The sequence below is a fragment of the Elephas maximus genome, chromosome 9 (assembly GCF_024166365.1).
Source record: "Elephas maximus indicus isolate mEleMax1 chromosome 9, mEleMax1 primary haplotype, whole genome shotgun sequence".
Classification (NCBI taxonomy): Eukaryota; Metazoa; Chordata; class Mammalia; order Proboscidea; family Elephantidae; genus Elephas; species Elephas maximus.
In genome coordinates, this window is record NC_064827.1 from 30060123 (window position 1) to 30085994 (window position 25872).

The window sequence follows — 25872 nt, forward strand, 5'->3', positions numbered from 1 at the left end:
TAGATGTTCTCAACCGTCCTCCTCTCACTCCCTACCAAGCCCCTCGTCACTTCCTCCTTGGGCTTTGTGCATTTTTCTACTGTCACTTATGTCTTTCTACTCTGCAGGGTTGGTTCTTATTTTTTTCCCTAATTTTGAGAGCAGAAACCATCACCTTTTCTTTCTCACCCCCAGCGCCTGGCCATTCAATGTTCAATAAATGCTCTCTGATTGAGTAAATAATTAAGAGTTAAATAAACGGCTGGATAAATGGGTGGATTCATGAATCGGCCTCAGTGAACTGGAATCCCCACCTAGGTTTTTACTGGGTAATTACTGGGTAATACCTAACCTACTCTCAAACTCATGAGCAATTCCAGAATTTACATTCACTTTTTCCTTTCTTCACTACTGGTTTGTTCCGAGGTTAACCTGGGGGGTATTGGCCAATAAGATCAACCAAGACCTGGGTTGGGGAGGCTCTCTAGTGAGAAACTAGGAGGCTTACAGAATTTCAGGGGTGTACTTGACGATGAACTCCACATGAACAGGAACCCCTGAAGCAGGACACCATAGATTTTTATGAGAATGGTATCCTCTGGAATATATGCAGCCCAGTACTAGTTTTACCCTACACTGTTTGTCCTTTTGGAATCTCTGGGTGGTACAAATGGTTAACATGCTCAGCTGATAAGCATAAGGTTGGAAGATGAAGTATACCCAGAGGTGACTTAGAAGAAAGTCCTGACAACCTACTTCTAAAACTGTCAACCATTGAAAACCCTATGGAGTATAGTCCTACTCTGACACACATGGGGTCACCATGACTCAGAGTTGACTTGACTTCAACAGGTTTTTACGTGTCTCTTTAGGAGGACTTTTGCAATGGCCACACCTCCTTGGTGCTGCTGGGACAAAGCTAACCCTGAACTTTCATAAATGTAGGAAGTAAACCGGCTTCACCTCTTCACTCATGGCCTCCTGGATGCCTCCCTTCAAGACTCCACACAATGAGGGTGCTGAGTAAATGTCAAATCTGGTTTCAAGACACAGATCTCCTCTCCTCTCCTCCCAGCTCTTGATGATCTCCTTTATTGCTTTGCACCTACTTCTGAGCTGGCCCACTTGTCTAGAGTGCCTGTGGCTTTTGTCAAACCAGACCTGGATGCACCTTCCTCCTGCCAACCTGACGTCTATCACAGCCAGCCCAGAGGGCCCCATGTCAAGCAACACCAGGCAACTGTCAGGGCTCAATAAATAAGGCAAGAGACCAGGAGAAGCTGAGGTATAACAAAGGCAGTTAAGAGCATGGGCTCTGAAGTGACAGTGCTTCCATTCATATCTCCGCTCTGACACAAGCTGAATGACTCAGACAAGTTACATAAGCCCTGAGCCTCAGTTTCCACACCTGTAAAATTAAGATAATAGTATCTGCTTTGCAGCACTTGAGAGGATTGAATGAGTTCATACTTGTAAAATACTTTGAACAATGCCTAGCATGCTCAGGTAACTCAATTCATCTCATACACAGTGGGTAGAACCAGCAAAAAGCCAAAAGTCAGGAGGGTCGAACCCTACCCTTCCTCAAAGATTTTTAAGAAGTTGTTGTTAGGAGCTGTCGAGTCAGTTCCGACTCATAGCGACCCTGTGCACAACAGAACGAAACACTGCCCAGCCCTGCGCCATCCTTAAAATTGTTGTTATGCTCGAGCTCATTATTGCTGCTACTGTGTCAATCCACCTCATTGAGGGTCTTCCTCTTTTCCGCCGACCCTGTACTTTGCCAAGCATGTCCTTCTCCAGAGACTGATCCCTCCTGACAACATGTCCAAAGTATTTAAGACGCAGTCTCATCATCCTTGCTTTTAAGGAGCATTCTGGTTGTACTTCTTCTAAGACAGATTTGTTCGTTCTTTTGGCAATCCATGGTATATTCAATATTCTTCGCCAACACCACAATTCAAAGGTGTCAATTCTTCTTCAGTCTTCCTTATTCAGTTTTCACATGCATATGATGTGATTGAAAATACCATGGCTTGGGTTAGGTGCACCTTAGTCTTCAAGGTGACATCTTTGCTCTTCAACACTTTAAAGAGGTCCTTTGCAGCACATTACCCAAGACACCAAGTCAAACATTTCTAAAACAAACCTTCTCTGCATGAGTAAATAACTTACCATTTCCTTGTTGGCCCTTCCCTCTAGGTGCCAAGAAACGGGAGCAGAGAACCCAGGCCGCTATCGATCCCGTCCCGCTGGGATTGCCTAGCTTCTCACCTCTCTTTTTACCTCAGTGAAGCTCTGTATGTTCTCCTCCATTTCAGCCAGTTTCCCTGCTTTTCAGCTCCTTCTTCAGAGAGAGGGAATGGGAACTGACTGGCCCGAGGTGCAAGCCAACCACTTTAGCCATAATAGCTTAAGAAGATTAACACCGATGTGGGAAACAGGGTTTGTGGATTAGCTCCCTCTCACATTCAGGTGAGAATTGTTGGCACTAGATCAACTGCTGATGGAGGATGGATGCGCGCAACCCCCAAGGACTTCTTCATTTAAATCAGGTCTCGTGCGCCACCTCTTCAGGCTCTGCTCTCCTAACAAGGACTCAGGTAAGCTTCCAGAGCCTATTCAAAGACATTTATCTTCCCATTTGTCCGTTCCTCACTGTCAAGAGCACCCAGGGGTGGATTATTCAGTGGTGCTTACCTTGCTTACCAGATTATCTGTAGTGAACAATTTCACATTTTTTCACCACATCAAAGATTCTGCTTCTAGGTATTGTCTGGCATCTGTCCATCTCTCAACCCTACAGCACCTTCCTACAGAATCAAAACCTCTATTCAAATTTACAGTCTCTGACAGGGGCAGAGGACCAAGTGAGCAAGGTAAGCATGGGTTTACTTACTAATCTGTAGTGAACAGTTTCACTAGAGATGATCTGGTAAGCATGGTAAACACTGTGCCTTCCTTGCCTATTGGATAATCTGCCCCTGCCAGCACCTGAGCTGAAGCAGGTACCGTGTGTGTGGAGCAACAGAAAAGAGGCCTCTTGAAGGAATACAAAGAGGCCCAGGTCCTGCCACTCCAGGAAGGATATTCTCTACAACAACTTGCTGGCCAGAGTGGGAGGGCCTACCATGGACCTCTGGCAGGTGGGGATTTTAGTTATTGCTGTTAAGAATTTTCTTTAGGTACAACTTTTCAGCTGAATATTTAATATTTGCTGCTTTGACAATTTGTCAGTGACCCCAATGGAACACTGGGAGAGACAAGTTATTTGTTATTTTGCCTGGGGCATGAATTTCAGTGCCCCAGATATCAAGAGACATAGCCATTATCTAAATCTCAACAGTTTTGTGGCTCTCCCTCAATACAAATATAAAGGAAGTTTCAACTACCCTAAACTGGCTTTGCAGTCGATTCCAACTCAACATGACTGCATGTATTACAGAGTAGGACTGCTCCATAGAGTTTTCTTGGCTATAATCTTTACAGAAGCAGATTGCCAGGCTTTTCTTCTGACACGCTGCTGGGTGGGTTCTAACCATCAACCTTTAGATTAGCAAGTGAATAAAAACCAATAGGTATAATTATCCCTGTTGTAAAGATAAGGAAATGAAATGCAGCTGTGCTTTTAGGAATGAGATCTTGGGACTATCTCCACTGCATCATGGTCCTGAAGGATACTGGTGGCACAATGGTTGAGCACTCAGTTGCTATCCTGAAAGTTGGCATTTCAAATCCACTAAGCAATTCCACGGGAGAAGGACATGAATCTGCTTCCATAAGATTACAGCCAAGAACACCCTATGGGGAAGTTCTACTCTGTCACGTGGTATCATTACAAGTCAAAATCATCTCAACGACACTTGACACCATCACCACCACCACCATGGTCCTGTATCCAAATCCCCAGGCCTCCATTCCACAGCTCATCTTCTCCTCCCACCTTTTGCCATCCCAAATTTCCTTCTCAGCTCCCTTTCTCAACTCTAAAAAGTTCTGAAGAGGGTTGGGGTACAGTAAACAGGGGACAGGTAGAGGGAGAAGAGCTCATGGCTCCCCTTTTTACCCCCAGCAGTCCTGCAGTATTTGTTTTCTTTGCATCCCTGATATCAGCTCCCCTTTAATATCCAGACGAGATCTGCTCAAACCTCCCTTCCACAACCAGGGAGAAGTATAAGCTCCCTGAAAGATTTCTTCATTTCCCAGAGGCTTACCTGTTCCTAGTCACCTCTATCTAGTACTCAGTTTTTACTGAATTTGTCAATCTAAGTCATGCAACATTTTTTTTCTTCATCTTAGTTTTGACCCAAACAAAGAGCTTGATCCCTTTCCTCTTGATCCCCTTCCTAATCTTGCACATAAGGAAATGTGTAGGCTGTATTTTTATTGGAGAATTGGGGGATTACACTGCTGGTAATTTAAGAATATTAGGTAAAACTAGGAGCACTATGAACAAGCTCTGTTACTCAGCCCACTCCATCCTCTTCCCTCCCCTCCCTCTTTACTGCCCCTCTCCTTCCCCGCCCCTTCAAATCCAAGTTTATTACTTACACAAAGCCTTTAGCTGTCTCTTTGCTGCTGTTTTAGTTGCCTGGTGTTGTTTTAACACAAATACCACAATTGGGTGGCTGTAAAGAACAGAAACTTATTTTCTTATAGTTCTGGTGGCTAAAAGTCGACATCAGGGTCTGGGCTTTGTTGATTCCTTCTCTGTCGGTAGCCTCCAACATCCCTTGGCTCCATGGTGATCTTTGGCTTGTAGACGATCCTCACATTGCACCTGTCCTCCCCCATATGTGTTTTATGTCTATTCTGGTCTTTCTATAACTCAAAAGTGATTAGGTTTAGAACCCATCATACATTGGTATGACATCATTAACATAAAAAAATTTTTTAAAAACCCTGTATCCAAACAGGATCACATCCACAGGTACAAGGGCCAGGAAATCAACACATATTTTGGGAGAACACAATATAACCCACAAGAGTTGCCTTCTTTCGCCAAGTGACTTATCAAGATATTTCTCTAAAATAAGGTTCTTTCCCTCAGGAACTCTGGTGTCTGCTGGAAAGACTATGATCTTAGTCAACCAAGCTACATACCTACCCATTCATTCATTCAGCCATTCAACAAATGTTTACTGAGTGCCTACTATGTGACATACTCTGGGGATACAAGAGTGAACAATAAGAAAAGAAATTCTTACCCCCATGGAGCTTACAATCTAGTGGAACTCTGAATAAATTTCATTAAAAAAAAAAAGTTTTCACCACTATAAAAGTGTGACAGCTAATGTATTAAATATTTTAAGAAAGCATTTAGAGTAGCCCGTAATGGGTTGCTACTATTTGTCAATGTAGTGGGTTGAATAGTGCCTACCTCCCAAATTCATGTCCATCTGAAACTTGTGAACGTGACCTTATTTGGAAATAATGTCTTTGCAGATGTAATCAAGTTAAAAATGCGGTCATACTGGATTAGAGTGGGCCCTAATGAGAGGAGTCTCTGTAAGAAGAGGAAATTTGAACACAGACACACACAGAGGGAAGGCAGAGGCAGAAACTGGAGTTATGCTACCACAATCCAAGGAGCTCCAAAAATTGCTGGCAGCCACCAGAAGCCAGAAAAAGCAAAGAAGGATTCACCCCTAGAGCCTTTGAAGGGAGCACGGCCCTGCCAATACCCTGATTTTGAAATTCTAGTTTTCAAAATGGATGTCAGAAAACACTCTCAAACTTGCTCATGAATGTAGGGTAGCTAAAGTGAAATGATGAAGTAAAAATAATGAAGATTTCAAAGGGTGGCTTGAGAAGACAAAGTATTATAATGAAATGTGCAAAGACAAGGAGTTAGAAAACCAAAAGGGAAGAACACTCTTGGCATTTCTCAACATGAAAAAACTGAAGAAAAAATTCAGGATCAAGTTACAACTTTGAAGGACTCTATGGGCAATATATTAAACGATGCAGCATCAAAAGAAGATGGAAGGAGTACACAGTGTCACTGTACCAAAAAGAATTGGTCAATGTTCGGCCATTTGGGGAGGTAGAATATAATCAAGAACTGATGGTATTGATGGAAGAAGTCCAAGCTATCTTGAAGTCATTGGTGTGAAACAAAGCTCCAGGAATCGACAGAATACAAATTGAGATGTTTCAATAAACAGATGCAACACTGGAAGCCCTCTCTTGTATATGCTAAGAAATTTGGGAGAGAGCTACCTGGCCAATGGACTGGAAGAGATCCATATTTGTGCCCATTCCAAAGAAAGGTGATCCAAGGGAATGTGGGAAATTATCAAACAATATCATTAATATCACGAAAAAAAACACATCACATGCAAGTAAAATTATGCTGAAGTTAATTCAAAAATGTTTTCAGCTGTACATCCACAGGGAACTTCAAAAATTCAAGCTGGATTCAGAAGGAATGTGGAACGAGGGATATCATTGCTGATGTCAGATAGATCCTGGTTGAAAGCAGAGAATACTAGAAAGATGTTTACTTTGTGTTTTATTGACCATGTAAAGGCATTTGTGTGAATCATAATAAATTATGGATAACACTGTGAAGAATAGGAATTCCAGAATGCTTGATTGTGTGTATGTAGAACCTGTACATAGATCAGGAGGCAGTAGTTTGAACAAAACAAGGAGATAGTGAATGGTTCAAGATCAGGAAAGGTGTGCTTCAGGGCTGTATCCTTTCACCATACTTATTTAATCTGTATGCTGAGCAAATCATCCGAGAAGCTGTGCTATATGAAGAAGAACTGGGCATCAGGACCGAAGGAAGACTCGTTAACAACCTGCGATATGCAGATGACACAATCTTGCTTGCTGAATGTTAAGAGGACTAGAAGCACTTACTGATGAAGATCAAAGACTACAGCCTTTAGTATGGATTAAACCGTAACAAAAAGAAAACAAAAATTCTCACAATTGGACCAATGAGCAACATCATGGTGAATGGAAAAAATACTGAAATTGTCAAGGATTTCATTTTACTTGGATCCATGATCAATGCCCTCGGAAGCTGCAGCCAAGAATTTAAACGACGTATTGCATTGGGCAAATCTGCTTCAAAAGACCTCTTTAAGGTGTTTAAAAAGTAAAAATGTCACTTTGAGGACTAAGGTGCGCGTAACCTAAGCCATATATTTTCAATTACCTCATATGCATATGAAAGCTGAAGAATGATAAGGGAGACCAAAGAAGAATTGATGCCTTTGAATTATGATGTTGGTAAAGAATATTGAATATATCATGGACTTCCAGAAGAATGAACAAATCTGTCCTGGAAGATGTACAGCCAGAATGCTCCTTAGAAGCAAGGATGGTGAGACTTCATCTCATGTACTTTGGACATGTTACCAGAGGGACCAGTCTCTCGAGAAGGACATCATAGTTGGTAATACAGAGGGTTGGCAAAAAAGAGGAGGACCCTCAACAAGATGGACTGACACAGTGGCTACAACAGTGGGCTCAAACATAGCGACGTTTGTGAGGATGGCACAGTATCAGGCAGTGTTTTGTTCTGTTGTACACAGGGTCTCTATGAGTTGGAACCGACTCCATGGCACCTAACGACAACAGCCTCCATAACTGGGAAAGGATAAAATCCTGCTGTTTTAAGTCACCCTGCTTATGATCATTTGTTACAGCAGCCCTAGGAAATTAATACAGCCTCAAATGGAAAAGGGGATGGAAGGAGGAACTAGCTTCGTCAGAACCCAATTTCTCCTTTTGTAAAGGACTATTTCATCCTTTGTTTCTCCCAGCCTGTGCTAACCAGTTGTCGTCAATTCTAACCATGGCAACCCGATGTGTGTTAGAGTAGAACTGTGCTCCATAGGGTTTTCAGTGAGTGGTTTTTTGGAAGTAGATCACCAGGCCTTTCTTTCAAAGTACCTCTGGGTGGGCTTGAACTTCCAACCTTTTGGTTAACAGCCCATCGCATTAACTATTAGCTCTAGCCTCTGCATTTTCCCTGCTTAATCCTCCCTGAAAATACACAAGGCAGCAGCTCCGCCTTCACTCTATCCCACCCATGCTTTCAAGGTTATTATCTCCAAGGGGCTCTTCTTGTGGGGCCCTTCTGCCTGGTTGTGCCCCAATCGCCCGCTTTGCCACCCTCTCCTCTCCCATCTAAATTACCTCTTTTGCCCTATTTCAAAGATGTGATCTGTGCTGGCTGGATATGCAACTTTGCAGATCATTAAACTGCCCCCCATATAATTTATAGTTCCCTCCAATGATGCATGCCTGCAAGTATATGTCACCAACAGATGTCTGGAGAATAACATCCTACCCAGAATATGCTCTCCTGCAGTTTCAAGAGTTAGTCTCAGTGTGTTTATTCCTCCTCTCCTCCTGGGCTAGTGGGTTTTACCAGATACATGCTGCTGTTTCTTTTAGGGGATTTCCTTTTTATTTCTCTTGCCCATACCCAACAGATCATCTATGAAGAGTTGCTCTGCAACTGACTGAGATTATTATCACACAGAAGGCCTCTCTCACAGCACCACTAGGTGCAACAGGCAAATGACATCAGATGTGTTTCTACAAGTGCTTTTACTCCCAAAGGATCTTAAGAACAAAAACCTTAGTGAGAGACGGGTGCAGATGTCACATATAATAGAAAAGCATCCATAAACAATGCATACTCTCCAAATAATTTTATACTATATTATTTACTTGGACTCCACCTTGTTAAAAAAAAAAAAAGATATTAAAAGGCTTACAAAATGTGAATATGTAAACACAAGTTAAAAAAATTTATATATTTTTTTTAAGTTAAAAAGGATAATGAAATTCAGCTGGAAAAAAATAAGGAAAGAAAATTAAAATGTCCTTTTGTAATGATAGCACAAAATCTGCGAGCTATGAGATCTGGTGCAGTTCTTGGAGGCACTTATCAAATTTTGCTCTGAGCTTCCTAGTGGCCAAAATAAGGAGGAAAACATGGCCAGCTTCAGGGCTAAGATCCCTCATCTGAAGGGGGGCGGCGGAAATTCTTAGGGGCAAGTTTCGTTTTTAGAAAGATGTTGGGGGCTGATTCTTACATTTAGGGCATGTGAAGCAGGAAGACTAAATGCCCTGCAATGCATAAGACACTACTGCACAGCTAAGAATCATCCTGACCCAAATGTCAATAACACCCCTTTGAGAATATATGATTCATAGAGTCCAAAAGTCAAAACTCAGAAATAAACCAGTAATTTGGAAGAAGCACCTGTAATGAGACCAGAAAAAAAAAAAAAAAAAAGTACCTTCTGAGACCTTCTGAAAGGGACTCTGTGATGTAGAAGACAACCAACATTAAGATCCTCTAACAGATGTAACAGGGAGATCTTCTGACCATCCCTAACACCATCCAGGGAGAATTGCTGTTGAGGAGTTTCATGGTTTGACCATCCCTGGATGTGGAAGTTCAGCCTGACAGGCTGCCTAGCTCAGGCTGTCCAATCCTGATTTTAATCCTGCAAAGGTAAGCTGAGTACCAGGTAGTGGCCACCTCCTGCAGAAATTCCCAGAGTCTGTTCCGAAGGCCTACTGGTTCTGCTTTTTTGTGAAAATGGATGTATTACAATGGCATCTGCTCCTGAATGTTCAGACCTTAGGAGCATCCGTCTCTGCTCAGACAATCTGAACTCCAGTCCACCTATAAGAAGACCACACCCGAGATAGCACCACAGTTTCTCCTTCTTAGAACCCCCACTCACTTCCCAGTTATGATTATGGATCCTCAAAGCCTTTCCTATTGCCTATATATCCAGACCAAGTTTATAATCAATGTTGTTTTTACTCCCTGAGGATCTCTTCATTGAGATATGTCTGTCATGATATCTATCTTTGAAATGCTGTGTATAACGTTTATTGAAAATGAAGGTTATCTACAAAAGAGCTGATGATGATTCTGTAGGCCCATCAGCCACTCACTGATCCATTTCTAACTAAGATGTTTTGAAAACCCTCTTGCCAAACTAATAGCTCACTTGATTGATAGTAAGAATTAGAACCTCCTGGTATTTAATTCTATCTTGTGTAAAGTAAATCTAGGAAGATAAGATCACATTTTAAGGGGTAGAAAATTCTTTCCTTTAGTAAATGAACTGCTCGTTTCATCCCCACCATTAAAAAAAGAAGTGTTTCTTCCAATGGTTTATATGCTTGGTCATAAGCAGGTCTCCAGGCCTTAGGGACTCACTCTCATAGGCACTAATGATATTGATCTTCCATGATGTATATTGATAAAATTGTCAGGAAAACCATCAAGGCCCAGAACTGTAAGACTCAGCTCACTGAATGGTCGCATCCTTAAAATCTTTACATATGTGAAACTGCCAAACAAATGAAGGAGCCTAAGTAGCAGGGTCTGGCAGGAAAGGCAGGCTACTGCCAACATGTCTTAGGTCAGATTCTCGAGAAGCGGAGCCTGAAATGAGGACTCTTATGAAAGTGATTTATTGGGGGAGTGCTCTTGGGAGAAGAAGAAGAAAAGCAGGTTAGGGCAGGAAAAGAAAGCTAAGCAAGGCTGTGGCTCAGGTAACTTCAAAGTGGTCCCACAAGGAGCTCAGGGACACAAATTGCACCAGGGGGTTGGTCCTATTGACAGGCAAGGAAGCCACCTCTTATAGTTCCTCAACAGTCATTCACTGGCCTCCAATGGAAGGTGGAGGTTGCACAACCTCCAGTATGAGTCAACTCCCATATGACCAAAGGCAATTGTCTGAAGCTGAGGATGGCTGTGTGCTATTGAGCAGCCAACGCAACAGCTGGACCATGGGGTGCACTGACCTGGTGAAGGAGGTCTGGGGTGGGCACCAACAGCATCCTCACAGACACCAACTTCCCAAGACATTCTCTCTTCACTGGACACTGGCAGATGCAAAGGGGCATTTTCAGGCATCTCAGAAGTTGCCCTGAATGATTGTGCAAGAATTGGCTGTGGCCACTATTACTATTACAAAAGAAATCTCTAGTACTGGATCTGCATCAGATTTTGGATTTATGATTTGAGTTTTATCTTTGTCTTTATTTGTAACATTGGACCTCTGTACTTGGTTGAAAGGTGGCCCCCCAAAAGATATGTCCGTGTCCTAAAACCGGAATTAGTGAATTTGGAAAAAGGGTACTTCCAGATATATTTAGTTAAGGATCTCAAGATGATTATCTGGGTGGGCCCTAAGTCCATTGACAAGTGTCCTTACGAGAGTCAGAAGACAAGACACCAACACAGAAGAGAAGGGTGTGTGAAGACAGAGGCAGAGATCAGAGTTATGCAACCACAAGCCAAGGAACACCTGGAGCCACTAGAAACTGGAAGAGACAAGGAACAGAATCTCCCTTAGAGCATCTGGAGGAAGTGTGGACCTGCTGACATCTTCATTTCAGACTTCTGGCCTCCAAAACTGTGAGAGAATAAACCTTTGTTGTTTTAAGCCATCCTGTTTATGGTAATTTGTTATGGCAGCCACAGGAGATTAATACAGCCTTCTGTTCTTGTCTGTCTGATCTTGACCAAGTTAATGAGCCACTCATAGTCTCCATATTCTAATATGTAAAAGAGGATAATAATCTTCTCATGGTTTTGTTGTGTGGTTGAATTGAGATATCAGAAAAAAGAACATGGGGTAGTCAGGACTTGATACATAAAAGCTGTTCTATAAATACTACTTTTCTCTCTCTTCCCCTATCTGTGTTGGCCCTAACCAAAGCTTTTTGAAATAGTTTCTTACTCCGCCTTTCCACTGTGCCAATCCCAGCACTGTAACCACAGCTCCTCTCTCTCTCAAATGAGCTTTACTGCCAAATATTGCGATAAAGCCACATATGAAGTTTTAATAAAACATAAACTCAATAATAGCCCTTGTCTTATTTATGTCTCATCTTAAGGCAACGATAAGATTTTTTACACTTTTTATTGAAATATATTCAAATACACACTTATTACAGTAGAGAATGATGAATTTTTACAATCGGAACACAACCACTTAGCAGGTCCCCAGATGAAGAAACGGAACATTATGAGAATTAAGAAACTCCCTGCTACTCCTTTCTGATCACTACTCCCCTCACAAGAAAGACCGTGATGTTGACTTCTAATCAGCATACACAAATTTTGCCTGTTTTTGAACTCTATATAAATGGCGTCATACAGTATTCATGCTTTTATATGTGACCTCTTTTGTGTAACATAATTTTTGTGGGATTTATCCATATTATTGCATCTAATGGCAAACTGTTCATTATCATTGGTTATATAGTATTCCATTGTGGGAATACACCACTGTTGATTTATCTATTCTACTGATAATACACAGTTGGGTTATTGCCAATTTGGGGCTATTACAAATAGTGCTGCTGTAACTGTTCTAGTTTTATAGCATAAAGATTAATCTGGGGAAAACTGACATATCTACTAGTAAATCTCTGAAGTCATGGTACATTCCTTGGTTTATATGCTGTTGTTGTCACGTGCTGTCAAATCTGTTCCAATTCATAACAACCCTATGTACAAAAGGATGAAACACTGCCCAGTCCTGCACACTCCTCATAATTGTTGCTATGTTTAAGCCCACTTTGCAGCCACTGTGTCAATCCATCTTTTCAAGGGTCTTCCTCTTCTTCACTGACCCTCTACCTTTCCAAGCATGATGTCCGTATTCAGGGACTGGTCCGTCCTAATAAGGTATCCAAAGTATGTGAGATGAAGTCTCACCATCCTCACTTTCGAGGAGCATTCTGGCTCTACTTCTTCAAAGACAGACTTGTTTGTTCTCCTGGCAGTCCATGGTATATTCAGTACTCTTTGCCAACACCGTAATTCAAAGGCATCAGTTCTTCTTCAGTCTTCCTTATTCATTGTCCAATTTTAAAATGCATACAAGGCAATTGAAAATATCATGGCTTGGGTCAGGTGCACCTTAGTCCCCAAACTGACATCTTTGCTTTTCAACACTTTAAAGAAGTCTTTTGCAGCAGATTTGCCTGATACAATAGGTCATTTGATTTCTTGACTGCTGCTTCCATGGACATTATTGTAGATCCAGGTAAAATGAAATCTTTGAAAACTTGAATATTTTCTCCATTTATCATGATGTTGCTAATTGGTTCAGTTGTGAGGATTTTTGTTTTCTTTATGTTAAGGTGTAATCCATACTGAAGGCTGTGGTTTTTGATCTTTATCAGTAAGTGCTTAAAGTCCTCCTCACTTTAAGCAAGAAAAGTTGTGCCATCTGCATATCACAGGTTTTTGATGAGCCTTCCCCCAATCCTGATGCTCTGTTCTTATTCGTACAGTCCAGCTTCTCAGATGATTTGCTCATCTTCAGATTGAATAAGTATGGTGAAACGATACAACCCTGACACCTACCTTTCCTGATTTTAAACCATCCAGTATCCCTTTACTCTGTTCAAACGACTGCCTCTTGGTCTATGGACCATCTTCTCACGATGGTTCCTGTGTACTTCAACATTTTATTTTGCACATGGAATCCTTCAAAATTGCAACTTGAGGCTTGAATATTTTCTTCAACTTTTTCAGCTTGAGAAATGTCAAGTGTGTTGTTCCCTTTTGGTTTTCTAACTCCAGTTGTTTGCATATTTTGACTTATATAGATCAAAGGTACTTTTAAAATATCTCGTCTTGGTTATCTAGTGCTGCCGTAACAGAAATACCACAAGTTGATAGGTTTAACAAACAGAAATTTATTTTCTCACAGTTTATGGGGATAGAAGACCAAATTCAGAATGCTGACCCTAGAGGAAAGCTTTCTTTCTCTGTTGGCTCTGGAGGAAAGTCCTTGCCTCTTCAGCTTCTGCTTCATGGTTCCTTGGAGATTTCCAGATGTCTTGGTATCTATCATACCCCATCTCTGCTCTGCTTGCTTGTTTAATCTCTTTTATATCTCAAAATAGATTGACTCAAAATACACCCCACACTAATCCTGCCTCATCCACATAACTAAAACAACCCATTCCCAAATGTGATTATAACCACTGGCAAATTCATGTCCTTGCCACGTATAAAACACATTCACCCCAACACATCATCCCAAAAGTCTTAAATTAACTCCAAGTCCAAACTGTCGTCTTCTGAATCATCTAAATCAAATATGGGTGAGACTCTATTCCAACCTGGGGCAAAATTCCTCTTTATCTGTGAACCTATGAAATCTAGAATATAATCTATCTGTTTCCAAAGTACAATGGTGGAATAGGCACAAGGTAGACATTTCCATTACAAATGGGAGAAATTGGAGGAAAAGAAGAAATAACAGGCACCTAGCAAGCCCCAAACCCAGCAGAACAATTTACATTAGCTCTAAAGGCTTGAAATAATCCTTTATTCTCTGAGACCTCTAGGTGATGGCCCTGCCCTTTAGACTCTGGGTATTGGCCACGGTCTCTGGATTCTGAGTGGAGGTTCCTTGGCCCTGACCTTCAGCTCTGCCTTACAGGCCTTCTGGGATGGCAACTCTGCTCCCTTGGCTTTAGGTGGCCCCATTCTCCTAGTTCACCTGCGTGGCACCTCTACCCCCTCAGCCCCGGCAGGCCTTGTTCTTCTACTCCTTAGGCATGGCAGCCCTGAATGCTCAGCTTTAGGTGGCGGCCTATCCCCCTGGCACACCTCAACAGTAGCCCCATGCTCTGGAATCGAATTGTTGAAAATCTGACTCTTTGAAACTTAGGAAACTGTAGCCCTACCCTTTGAGATCCAGGAGACCGTGGCCCCATCTTTAAAGCCCAGAAGGCCCTGCTTCCTTTGCTCCTTCCAACAGTTTTGCTGATCTCTGTGATGCTCCAGGGATGGCTCTTTTTTTTTCTTTGAGGACAGCAGATGTACCTCCTTTGGCCTGTTTTCTGCCTGTAGAGTTCCAGAGGCAGTTCTTTCTTTTGATACTATCTCTGGCCCTTTCTGTCTAAGCTGATGGGTTTTCTGCTGTGGTAGTTGGTTAGATCAATCAGTCACAGGCTTAATCTTTTTAACAAAAGAATGTGTAACCATGTCTTTGGTGAACATTCTAGGATACATGTCCTTAGTTTGTGTAACAAAATTTTCCAAACCTTTAAGTTTTGTTTTATTTTTTAAGTTCATCTCTTTCCTTTTGTATTTTACTATAAGCAGCAAGGAGAAACCACATGGCCCACAGGACCTGGTTTAGAAATCTCTTCAGTCAGATATCCAAGTTCATCAGTTACAAGTTTTACCTTCCACCAAATATTTGAATGTAATTCAGACAAGTTCTTTGCCACTGCCTGGAAAGCATCACCCTCCCTCCACTGTCCAATCCCATGTTCATTGTTTTCTTTTCAAGTTTCACAGAAGCACATTTAACATCCACATTGCTAGCAGCATTCTGTTGCTGGTGCCATATGTATTCTCTAAGACAATAGAGACATTTCCTATAGCTCTCCTCACTTTCTGCTGAGCCCTCACCAGAACTGCTTTGACATCCATAATTTTACCAACACTTTCTCCATGGCAATCCAGGCTTTTACTATTAGACACCTTAAAACTCTTCCAGCTGCTACCTATTACTCAATTCCAAAACCATTTCCAAATTTTAGGTATCCGTTAGAGCAGTACCCTACTCTTCCAGAACCAAATTCTGTCTTAGTTTTCTAGTGCAACTATAACAGAAATACTACAAGTGGTTGGCTTTAACGAACAGAAATTTATTTTCTCACAGTTTAGGAGGCTAGAAGTCCAAATTCAGAGTGCTGGCTCTAGGGGAAGGCTTTCTCTCTCTGTCAGCTCTGGAGGAAGATCCTTTTCTTTTCAATTTCTGCTTCCTGGTTCCTTGGAGATCTCCATGTGTCTTGGCATCTATCTTACCCCATCTCTGCTTCTCTCACTTCCTTGTTTAATCTCTTTTATATCTCAAAAGAGATTGACTCAAGATACACCCTACACTAATCCTGCCTCATTCATACAACAAAGAAAACTTATTCTCAAGTGGGATTAGAACCACAGGCATCAAGTCTAGGATTTACAACACGTATTTTGGGGGGCACAGTTCAGTCCACAACATCTCCATAATGTTTTGTAGTTTTCTGTGTACAAGCGTTGTGTGTCTTTCATTAGATTTCTTCCTAGATGTTTGGTATTTTTGATGCACTATAAATGGTATTGGGACTTTGTGACATTTTAAGAAGATGGAAAGTTTTAATAGTATGAGCTTTATTGCCTCTCTAGACAAGGATCATAAGATTTTCTTTTATTAAAATTATAGAAGGAGGAAAATTATTTAAATATTCCGAACTGTTAAAGCTGATAAAAGGGAAAACAAATAGGACCAGAGGCTGCAATTAACTAATTATGGTGTCAACTACAAATTGCAGTTTTCACTTCCAACAATATCTCATATGCCCTAAGAAACCCTTTCCCAGAAAAGGATCCAAAAGAAACAACTTGAAATTCTATGGTTTGTGTAAAAGAAATGAAAACTTTTTCATTGATCTTTGGCCAGAGAGTTTAGTACTTTTTCTGATTTCAAACATTTAAGAAGGGAGACAAAATCCGATGTTTATATGTTCTGTTATGTGTTAAGTGTGTTCACATAGATTATTTCTTTTAATTCTCGTGACAAATACATATGCTGTTAGTATTTACTTGATTTTACAGTTGAGAACCTGAAATGCAGAGAGATTAATGCCCCAAATAACACCCCATTACGATGGAAATGTAAACCCAGGCTTGACAGATGCCAAAGGCATTTTCCACTTTATAAAGTAACATATTCAGTGTTTTCCCAACTATTAAAATTAAAGGCATGTTCATTATAAAAGTGTTTAACAATATGAAGAAGTGATTTGCCTAGATATGTATTTCTCATTTAATATCTTTTCATAATGAGTTTCCCATAACTTTACACATTCTTCTACTACATCATTATAATATCTGCATAGTATTTCATCAGTTACATTTTCCATAATTTTTAACCAAACACCTTTCTTAACAACCTTACACACACCTGTGATTACTCCTTTAGGATAAATTCCTCAAGGTATTCTCCTGGGCTATAGGAATAGAAACACGTTAAGACTCTTAACACACACTGCCAGCACCCTCACCCCTGCCCAGGGGTCCCAGTTTCTACTCCCCTTAGCTACAGCTGTTAACCAAAAGTTCAGTGGTTGGAATCCACCAGGTCCTCCTTGGAAATTCTATGGGGCAGTTGTACTCTGTTCTATAGGGTCACTGTGAGTCAGAATCGACTTGATAGCAACGGGTTTGGTTTCGTTTTGGTTTTAAGCACGAAAGCATCCACCCCCTGTATCTTACCTATACTCTATATTGTTGCTGTTGTTGTTAGTTGCTGTCAAGTTGGCCCCCAACTCATAGTGACCTCATGCACAACAGAACAAAATGCTGCCCAGTCCTGTACCATCCCTGCAATTGGTTTTGGAATGGACCGTTGTGATCCATAGGGTTCTAACTGACTGGTTTTCAGAAGTAGATAACGGGTCCTTCTTCCCCATCTATCTTATCTGCGAGCTCCTCTGAAACCTGTTCAGCATCATAGGGACACGCAAGCCTCCACTGACAGACAGGTAGTGGCTACACAGGAGACACATTGGCTGGTTATCAAACTCTTGCAAGTCTCTTGCATAGAAGGTGAGAATTCTACCACTGAACCAGCAATGACCTCATCATGCTGTGTATTACCATTTAGAAAACATTTGCCAATCACATAGGTTAAAAGGATCTTATTTTAATTTATATCAGTGGTTTTGAGCATTTTACATCTACTTATCGGCATTTGCATTTCTCCTTTTGGTTGTCAGTGTTTCTCAAAGAATGCTGTCTGAATGGTCTGTATTAGAAAACCTAAGCGCATGTTAAACAGGAATTACCTTGTTTCTATGCAAATAACACGTATGTTATAAGTTTTTTCCAACTGCAAAACTCTCCATGCATTATTTTTGTCAGTGTGCTTTGCCAATTTGTTTTTAAGATGTTGCTGGCTTCAATTTCTATTTCTGATCACATAGAAACTTCACTTAAGGTAGGTATTATCAGCTTAAATTAATCAAAACAAATGCACAGTTTCAATTGTTTATTTTCTTATTATCGGGGGACCACCAAACTGAATCCATGACTTCATGGCCATGGCTTATACTTTTATTATACAATTATGGTCAAAAGTAACATTTTGGACTATTTTTATACACATAAGCAGACAATTAAAGAAAATAAACAGAATGGTATGATTTACCTATAATACGGGAGGATGGGTGAATGAGGTCGAAATTTACTTCTGAAATGTCACAAGACACAAGCAGTATATGCATGGGCACGCTATGCCAGAACCGTTTTACTTAATTTCATCATTTCCATGTGTTATATGTATGGGCGTGTTATTTATGCAAAATATAGTTGCATGACAATTCCAGTGTCCCACCCCAGGCCACTTAATCAGATGGGGTAGAGCCAGAAGAGGGGGAAATCTGATTGTTTTAAGCTCTGTGGGCAATTCCAACGCTCGCTAGACTTTGATAACATCCGCCCTCCTCCTGCCTGCCTCCCGCTGATTCCTTACCTGGAAGCAGCAAACAAGACCAAAGAGCCAAGGACCTGATTCCTTTACAAGTCAAAAACAGCAAGAATCCTCACGTTAAGCTCTTGTTCATCTATATAATTTCAAATGCACAATCAGGGACGTGGTTTTAACTGCAGAGAGACCTGTTGAAATGGGATGGCCCAAAACTGACCTTGTGAATAAGCGTAAAACACGAATTTTTGTGTGTGGCCTAGTCAAGCCAATAACTGTGGATTCAGCATCTGTGTCCAACAGGGAACCAACAACACAGCAAAAGGAGATATTTTTAAAGCAGTAGATAAAATTGTCCTTTTGAAGAGTTCAAAAAAAATTCTGCAAGAGCTGTGAGACCAAGAATACAACTAGAGAACCGAGCCAGACAATATGCTATGCAACTGTGCTATCCACTGCTGGGTTGGGAGGGCCAGATGACAAGTACAGTGGGTGGGCTCCTCAGCCTCTCCTTCCTCACTTCCCTCCACTGACGTGGGTCCGCCAAATAGAAACAGGAGGATCATTTTTCTGAGAACAGCATGTGTGTGTCTACAGACGTTCAGTTTCTGTTTTTAACCCTTACAGGAAGTTAGGGACATAAAAAGTGCAGTGGTATTGTTTGGGTATCAGGTTTTCGTTTTGCCTTTGCAATTCAAACAAGCAAAACTCAATTCCATGAACAGTTTTAAAATGTCCCAGTACATGAAGTACCTAAGGTTATGTCCAACAAGCCAAAATAACCAGACAATGTTGTTGTTAGTTGCCATCAATCTGGCTCCAACTCTTGGCGACTTTATGTATAACAGAATGAAACCCTGCCTGGTCCTTGCCATCGTCATGATTGTTGGTGTATTTGAGTCTATGTTGTGGCTATCGTGTCCACCTATCTCATTGAGGGTCTCCTTTTTGCTGACCTTTTACTTTATCAAACATGATATTCTTTCCTTGGAATTGGTCCTTCCGGATGATATGTCCAAAGTAAGCAAGGTGAAGTTCTTCCATCCTTGCTTCGAAGGAGTATCCTGGTTGTATTTCTTCAAAGTCTGATTTGTTTGTTCTTCTGGAAGTACATGGTATGTTTAATATTCTTTGCCAACACCATAACTCAAAGATATCAATTCTTCTGTCTTCCATAACCCAGACAATAGACCAGTGATAGTAACACGGGCAGGAGATGGCAGTTCATGTTCTATATGGGAAACTTTCCTCAAGGAATCAGATAGAAACAACCCCTTCCTGGGAAGGAAGAGGAGAAGTTTTATCATTGCCAGCCATCATCTGTTGAGCACTGCACTGTACCATGTGCTTTCCACGTGCCACCTCATTTATCCTCAGGATACTGTCCGAGGTGGGTCTCCACTTCTTCACATCAGTTAGGAAGAAGTTTGGTTGCACATAACAGAAAATCCAAGATACTATGGTTTGACAAAATGTGGGGTTACTTTTCTCATATATAAATAAATGCAGAGGACAGCAGACCAGGGCTGATGTGACAGCTCAGGCAGATGACATGACCATCATCATATGTGGGCTCTGTCAAGCTTTCTGTTTAGCACATGGCTTTCATCCTCATGCCTGCTGCCTTGTGCTAATAAGATGACTATTGCGTCTCTAGCATTATACCTGCTTGTATAGGTAGAAGGGGAAGGACGATGGGCCAGAGGCACATGACAGCTCAGTTTCCTTGTTTTAAGGAGGATTCATTGAAAAAGCGGTACTCCTGCCTACAGCTCATTAGACTGCTCAGTGTCATGTGCAACAAAGCCTGGGATTTGTCATTTTAGCTGGATGAATTGAAGGAGAAGGAAAGAATGGCTATTGGCAGGCAACTAGCAGTGCCTGGTACAGTCCCCTAATTATAGATGATTATGGATATGTATGTACCTTAGCTATTATTTAAATCATGACACTTTGGGAGTGGGAGGGTGCTATTAATAATAATGTCAGGATGACAGGCATAAAACAGGACTCTCCCAAACAAATTGGCTGGATGCCCTACAGATGAGGTTCAGAAAGGGCAATTAACTTGCCCAAGGTCACACTGCGAGGATTCAAACCCAGCTCACTCTAACTGCAAAGCCTATCTATGCTCTTTCACAATTACACTAGAATGTTGGGATTATCAGAATGTAGGTATAGAACTATCTGCTTCAGAAACACTAAAGAGCTTGATAAGACACTGATTTCTTTCACCCCACCTCAGGGATTCAGATTCCCTAGGTCTAGAGTTGAGCCCAGGGGTCAGCTTCCTAAATAAACATCCACAGACAGTGTGATATGGGGTGAGCTGTATTTGAGGAAATATTGCTTTAAGACAACCAAACAAACAAATGTATAAATAAACAAAATCTTCCTCCTAATTTTAACTGGAAGAAAAATGAATTGTACTCAAGTTCTGTGACTCAGTAGGTTCCAAGGACGACAGGACACTTTACCCAGGTCCTGCTCCTCCCTGTGAGCCATGCTGGGAGCCAGGCAAACAGGATGGGCACCCCTTGGGGGAAGTAAAGGTGGGAGGTCATGGCAACCCAACATGCCCAATCTGGGGGCTTGTCTCTCTCCTTGCTCCTGTCCAATAACCACTGTTGCTGGGCCTCTGAGCTCCCAGGGTGAGCTGAGCTGAGGTTCAGGGAATCTGCCTATTCTAGGAACACAGAACAGGGGAGGCCCTGGTAGCCTCAAGTAGAAATGCACAAACTAGAGGGAGCCCATGTAGACTTCATTCTTCCACCAGTTTTTGGGTCTACTCCACGAGAGTGGCCTTGCTCGGTGCTGGGGAGACAATGGTGAGAAAATGCACAAGGTCCCTGCCCTCAGAGGCTTTCAGTGGAGGAGGGAGGAGATTCTTAATCACAGAACAGCTCTGGTGAACATGATTACAAACTGCCACCGTGGATCAGAAGGAAGCGCCTGAGTTTCTTCCAGCCCTTTCAAAAATGCAAAAGCCACCCTTCCACTCAGTGAGTGAATTTCACTCCCTCAGCCTAGGTCAAGCTCCCTGATAATGGCTGATATAACTGCTAAATGGCAAATATTTGATAAGCTACACATGAAAAAAAAGAATGCTTTAAGTGCATGTTTTACCAAATTTTCTCAGTTTTTGTACACTTTTGATTGTAATGGAGTCCCTGAGTGGTACAAATGGTTAAGTGCCTGATTACTTCCTCAAGAGTTGGTGGTTCGGGCCCATCCAGAGGCAACTCAGAAGAAAGGGCTGGCAATCCACTTCTGAAAAGTCAGCCATTTAAAAACCCTATGGAGCACGGTTCTAGTCTGATGCCCGTGGGGTTGCCATGTGTCGGAATTGACTCCATGGCCACTGGTTTGGTTTTGGTTTATTTGGTTATAGACTGTAATAAGTACAAGCAATTTGACGATATTTTCATTTTGGGAGAGGAGGGTTAGTCAGAAAGGAAGCACCACATTAAAATGCTTAGGCTGTTACATGCATCTGAATTACAGAAATTTAAAAATGTAGAGGGAATTGGGATTTAGAAACCAGGAAAGGCAGTACTTCGTGACTTCCCACCATCATACATCTGTTGGTGTGTTTCTGCATTCGTAGGTCACTGTGTGGGGCTTCTGCACCCAAATAGTCTGCATGGACCTGTAGGAGCTTTCAGACCAGGGAAGGTCAGATCAGGGCAGTGCCAGGGTCCATGAGAGCCCTGGTGGCACAGTGGTTTAAGCATCTGGCTACTAACCAAAATGTCGGCAGTTCAAATCCACCAGCCACTCCTTGGAAACCTTATCAGGCAGTTTTATTCTGTCCTATAGTGTCACTATCACACTCATAGTGTCACTATGAGTTGGAATTGACTCCAAAGCAATGAATTTCTTTGTTTTATTAAAGGTTCATGTGGCACTTTCAATTTTCTAATCTCTCATTCCACATATTCTTCTTATAATGTGACTTCAACTTTCCTCTCACCAAGAAATGGGGCCTATGTTCCTTTCCCTTGAATCTGGGGTTGGACGAGGGTGTGACTGCTCCAAGCAACAGAGTGGAAGCGATGCTATGCTACTTCCAAGGCTAAGCCTCCAGCTTCTGCTTAGCTTGCTCTCTCTCTCTCTCTCTCAGGATGCTCATCCTTGCAACTCAGCCACCATGTTGGGAGGAAGCACAAGCCACATGGAGAGGCCATGTCAGGTGCTCCAGCTGAAAGCACCAGGAAAGGTCTCAGCTCTCATCTAGCACCAACCCCCAGACACAGGAATGAGGAAGTGAGCGAGCCTTCAGATGATCTCAGCCACCAGCCTTTGAATCACCCCAGCTGACACCAAATGGAACAACCTGCCTCACTCAGATTACAGGTTTGTGAGAAAAATACACTGTCATCATTTCAAACCACTAAGTTTTAGGGTAATTTGTTACATAGCCACAGTAACTGAAACAACATACAAATGCTTGCTTCTTCTTTCTTAAAACAACCATAGAAAAACGGCAATAATTCAGTTTTATTTCCATTTTTAAGTTTCAAAAGTGTGTGTTTCATGGACCCTTTATCTCACTGTCAGCACAATTCTGTGAGGCAGACAGGGAAAAATCCTTCTCATCGTCACCACTGTACAAGTGAGGACACTGAGACACAGAAATGTAAAGCGATTCAAAGCCTGACTGCTTCTCCTTTCTAGGTGCCTGTAAACCTTTTCGTGCCCTGTTCCCTCACTTGTGAAATGCAGATTAAAACGGCACCATCATACAGAGTTTTTATTGAACACCTTACTATGCAGGCAGTACTCAGAACAGGCTGGCAAAGAGTAAGCCCTCAATAAATGCTGTTTTGTCTCATAGTCTCAGCAGCATGATACCTTTTACAGAGTTGACATGCCATGAGTGGTCACTGAATAAATGAATGAACAAGTGAATGAGGCAGCAGCAGGAACTGAACTCAGGTCTCTTGACTCCAAAACTCCTTCTACTACATCTTGCTACCACTCTTAGAGCTTGGAGCCAGCAGGGTTGAGTATCCTTGGCAAATGCTGGCCAGAAACTGTGTGCTGGCTTGGCCCAGGATAGAAATATTGGAATTTTTTTCCCTATACTGCCATGAATCCATCATTCATAGAAGCACTGAGAAACTCAAACTTCGCTCACAGCCACATACATACACACCGATGCCATCACTCAGTGACCATAAATCAGGGCTGAATACCCACCTCCTGAAGGCTCTTGTCCCCTCCATGCCCAGCCTCAGCCCAGCCCTTACCTTCTAGGCCAGGGGCTCTGGCTTCCGATGGCCCCATCACACTGTATCCAATCCCGCTGTGAACCCTGCCACTTTCCCGGCCTAGCTTCTCTCTGATGAAAACAAGGGGCAGAAATCATTTTCTTTCTCGCTGTGCTGAGTGTAGCATGCAGCATAAAACTGGACCCTGTCAGACGGACAATATAGGAACCCACATTAGTAGGGAGATGGACCCAATGCTCTGACAGGCGTGTTAAATGTGATTAAAGCTGCAGTGCGTTCCCCGTGTACCCATCTGCTGCGACCAGGAGCCCACAGCTGTTCTGATTTCTGACGTACAATCTCTTGTCAGTTGTTTCAAATGCAGCTCATCTTGCAAGTAATCTGGCCGTCCCTCCCTAGGCCCTCATCAGCCGCCGTTGGCTGGCTTCTCTGCACAGGCACTGATATCCACGTGCCTCTGGCCGTGGGTCTGTAGAGGCATGTGTGAGCTCTGGCTGGTGCAAAAATGTGTGATCACAGGGAAAGCTCAGCGCATCAGCAGCTGGAATGATTCTCTTGGATCCTAAGCTGTTGTGACGCCACCACCTGTGCCTCCTATAGGCTTTTGCTGTGGGGTGAGGGCCAATAACAGGGACAAATCATTTTGATGCTGCAGAGAATGGTCCCTGAGATCCCCATCAGCACCACAGAAAAAACTCCCTAGAACTACATTCTGAAAATGCTGGAAAGCCAGTACCCGCACTGCTGAGAGTCTCTGGGGAAAGGCAGAGGTAAAGGTGGTGATAGGGCTCTCCTGGAAAGGGACTGAGTCCAGAGAGACCATTGGAGAACTTGAGGCCAAAGGCCACAGAAAAGGCAGAGGGCAGCTACTTCCAGGAGAGGAACCAGCGGGCCAGCAGTGGCCCCTGCAGCATCTTCATGAGAATTTTGTAATGGCAGCCCCCTTGGGGCATGGCCCTGCACTAGATACACAACTTGCCAAACAAAGCATGGGCTGGATTTTAGCCTCCCTTACTCCTTTGGCCAGGATTCCTTGTGCAGTGAACAACCTGTACAACCGTACACACTAACAACTCTGGACAGTGGAAAAATTCAAAGGTGCTATAGAAAGGCCACCATCAGAAGCAGGGAGGCACAATGAGTGACAATGCCTGCCCTCAAGCAACCTAGGGGGAGCAAGGCTAGCTTATGGGGTGTGAAATATAGGGAAGCAGAAAAGAAGAACCAAAAGAGAAAAGTAAGCACAGTGTCAAGCGGATTCAAAAAGGAGAGAGCATTTCTGGCGTTTTGCTAAGCCTGGCTTCCACTGTACCATCTTTTCTCTCAGACCATTGCTGTCTTAGCTACCTAGTGCTGCTGTAACACAAATACCACATGTGTGTGGCTTTAAAGAACGGAAGTTATTGTCTCACAGTTTGGGATGCTAGAAGTCCAAACCTGGGCATTTGCTTTAGGGCAGGCTGCTTCCTTGTCAGTAGCTCTGGGAGTTCCCTGGCATTCCTTGGCATCTGTCTTTCCCCTGTCAATATGTCTCTGTCCATTCTGCTCTTTTTATAAGACACCACTTAGAAGTGATTAGGTTTAGGACCCACCTACTCTGGTATGGTCTTATTAACACAACAAAAGAAAACCCCTATTTCCAAACAGGGTCATATTTAAGGTACAGGGGTTAGGACTTCAACACATATTTTGGAGGGACACAATCCAACCCATAACAGTTGCCTTCTTGCCTTCTTTCCTGGACTTCAAGGAGCTCCTCTCCTTCCTGGAACGGCATGTCAGCAGCCTTCTACCCCCCACACAGATGCAGCCCTTAGCATGGCACAGACCCCATGCCTGAAGGCTGCTCCTATTCTAGCCCAGACAACCACCGCCCCCCACCAGGCCCCCTTTCCTAGACTCAGAAACGCCACGAGAATGGACAAGTCACAACCCAGCCACCCGTCACATGACTGCTTATCACTGTGACAATGGTAATGAACTGGGATAACCTCCCTCTTTGAGGGAGTTCTATCTAAGGGATGGATCATTGCTTCACATCCCTCCCACAAAGCATTTTCACTTACTCCACCCAGCTGAACAGCCCAGGCAGAACTGCTACTCTGGATTCTGGTGAAAACCCGGGGTCTGACTTGATTCTGAAAGCAATTCAAACT

At 42.5% G+C, this 25872-nt stretch overlaps 1 long non-coding RNA gene across 2 annotated transcripts in view; it reads right to left on the reverse strand.

Annotated features, from left to right (window-relative positions):
• Positions 1–25872, reverse strand: part of LOC126082927 (uncharacterized) — a 178650-nt gene that overhangs the window by 150634 nt on the left and 2144 nt on the right. For both annotated transcript variants that reach the window (XR_007518683.1, XR_007518682.1), the window contains exon 2: positions 23735–23900. This is a non-coding gene — a long non-coding RNA (uncharacterized LOC126082927). The remainder of the gene's footprint in view (positions 1–23734; positions 23901–25872) is intronic.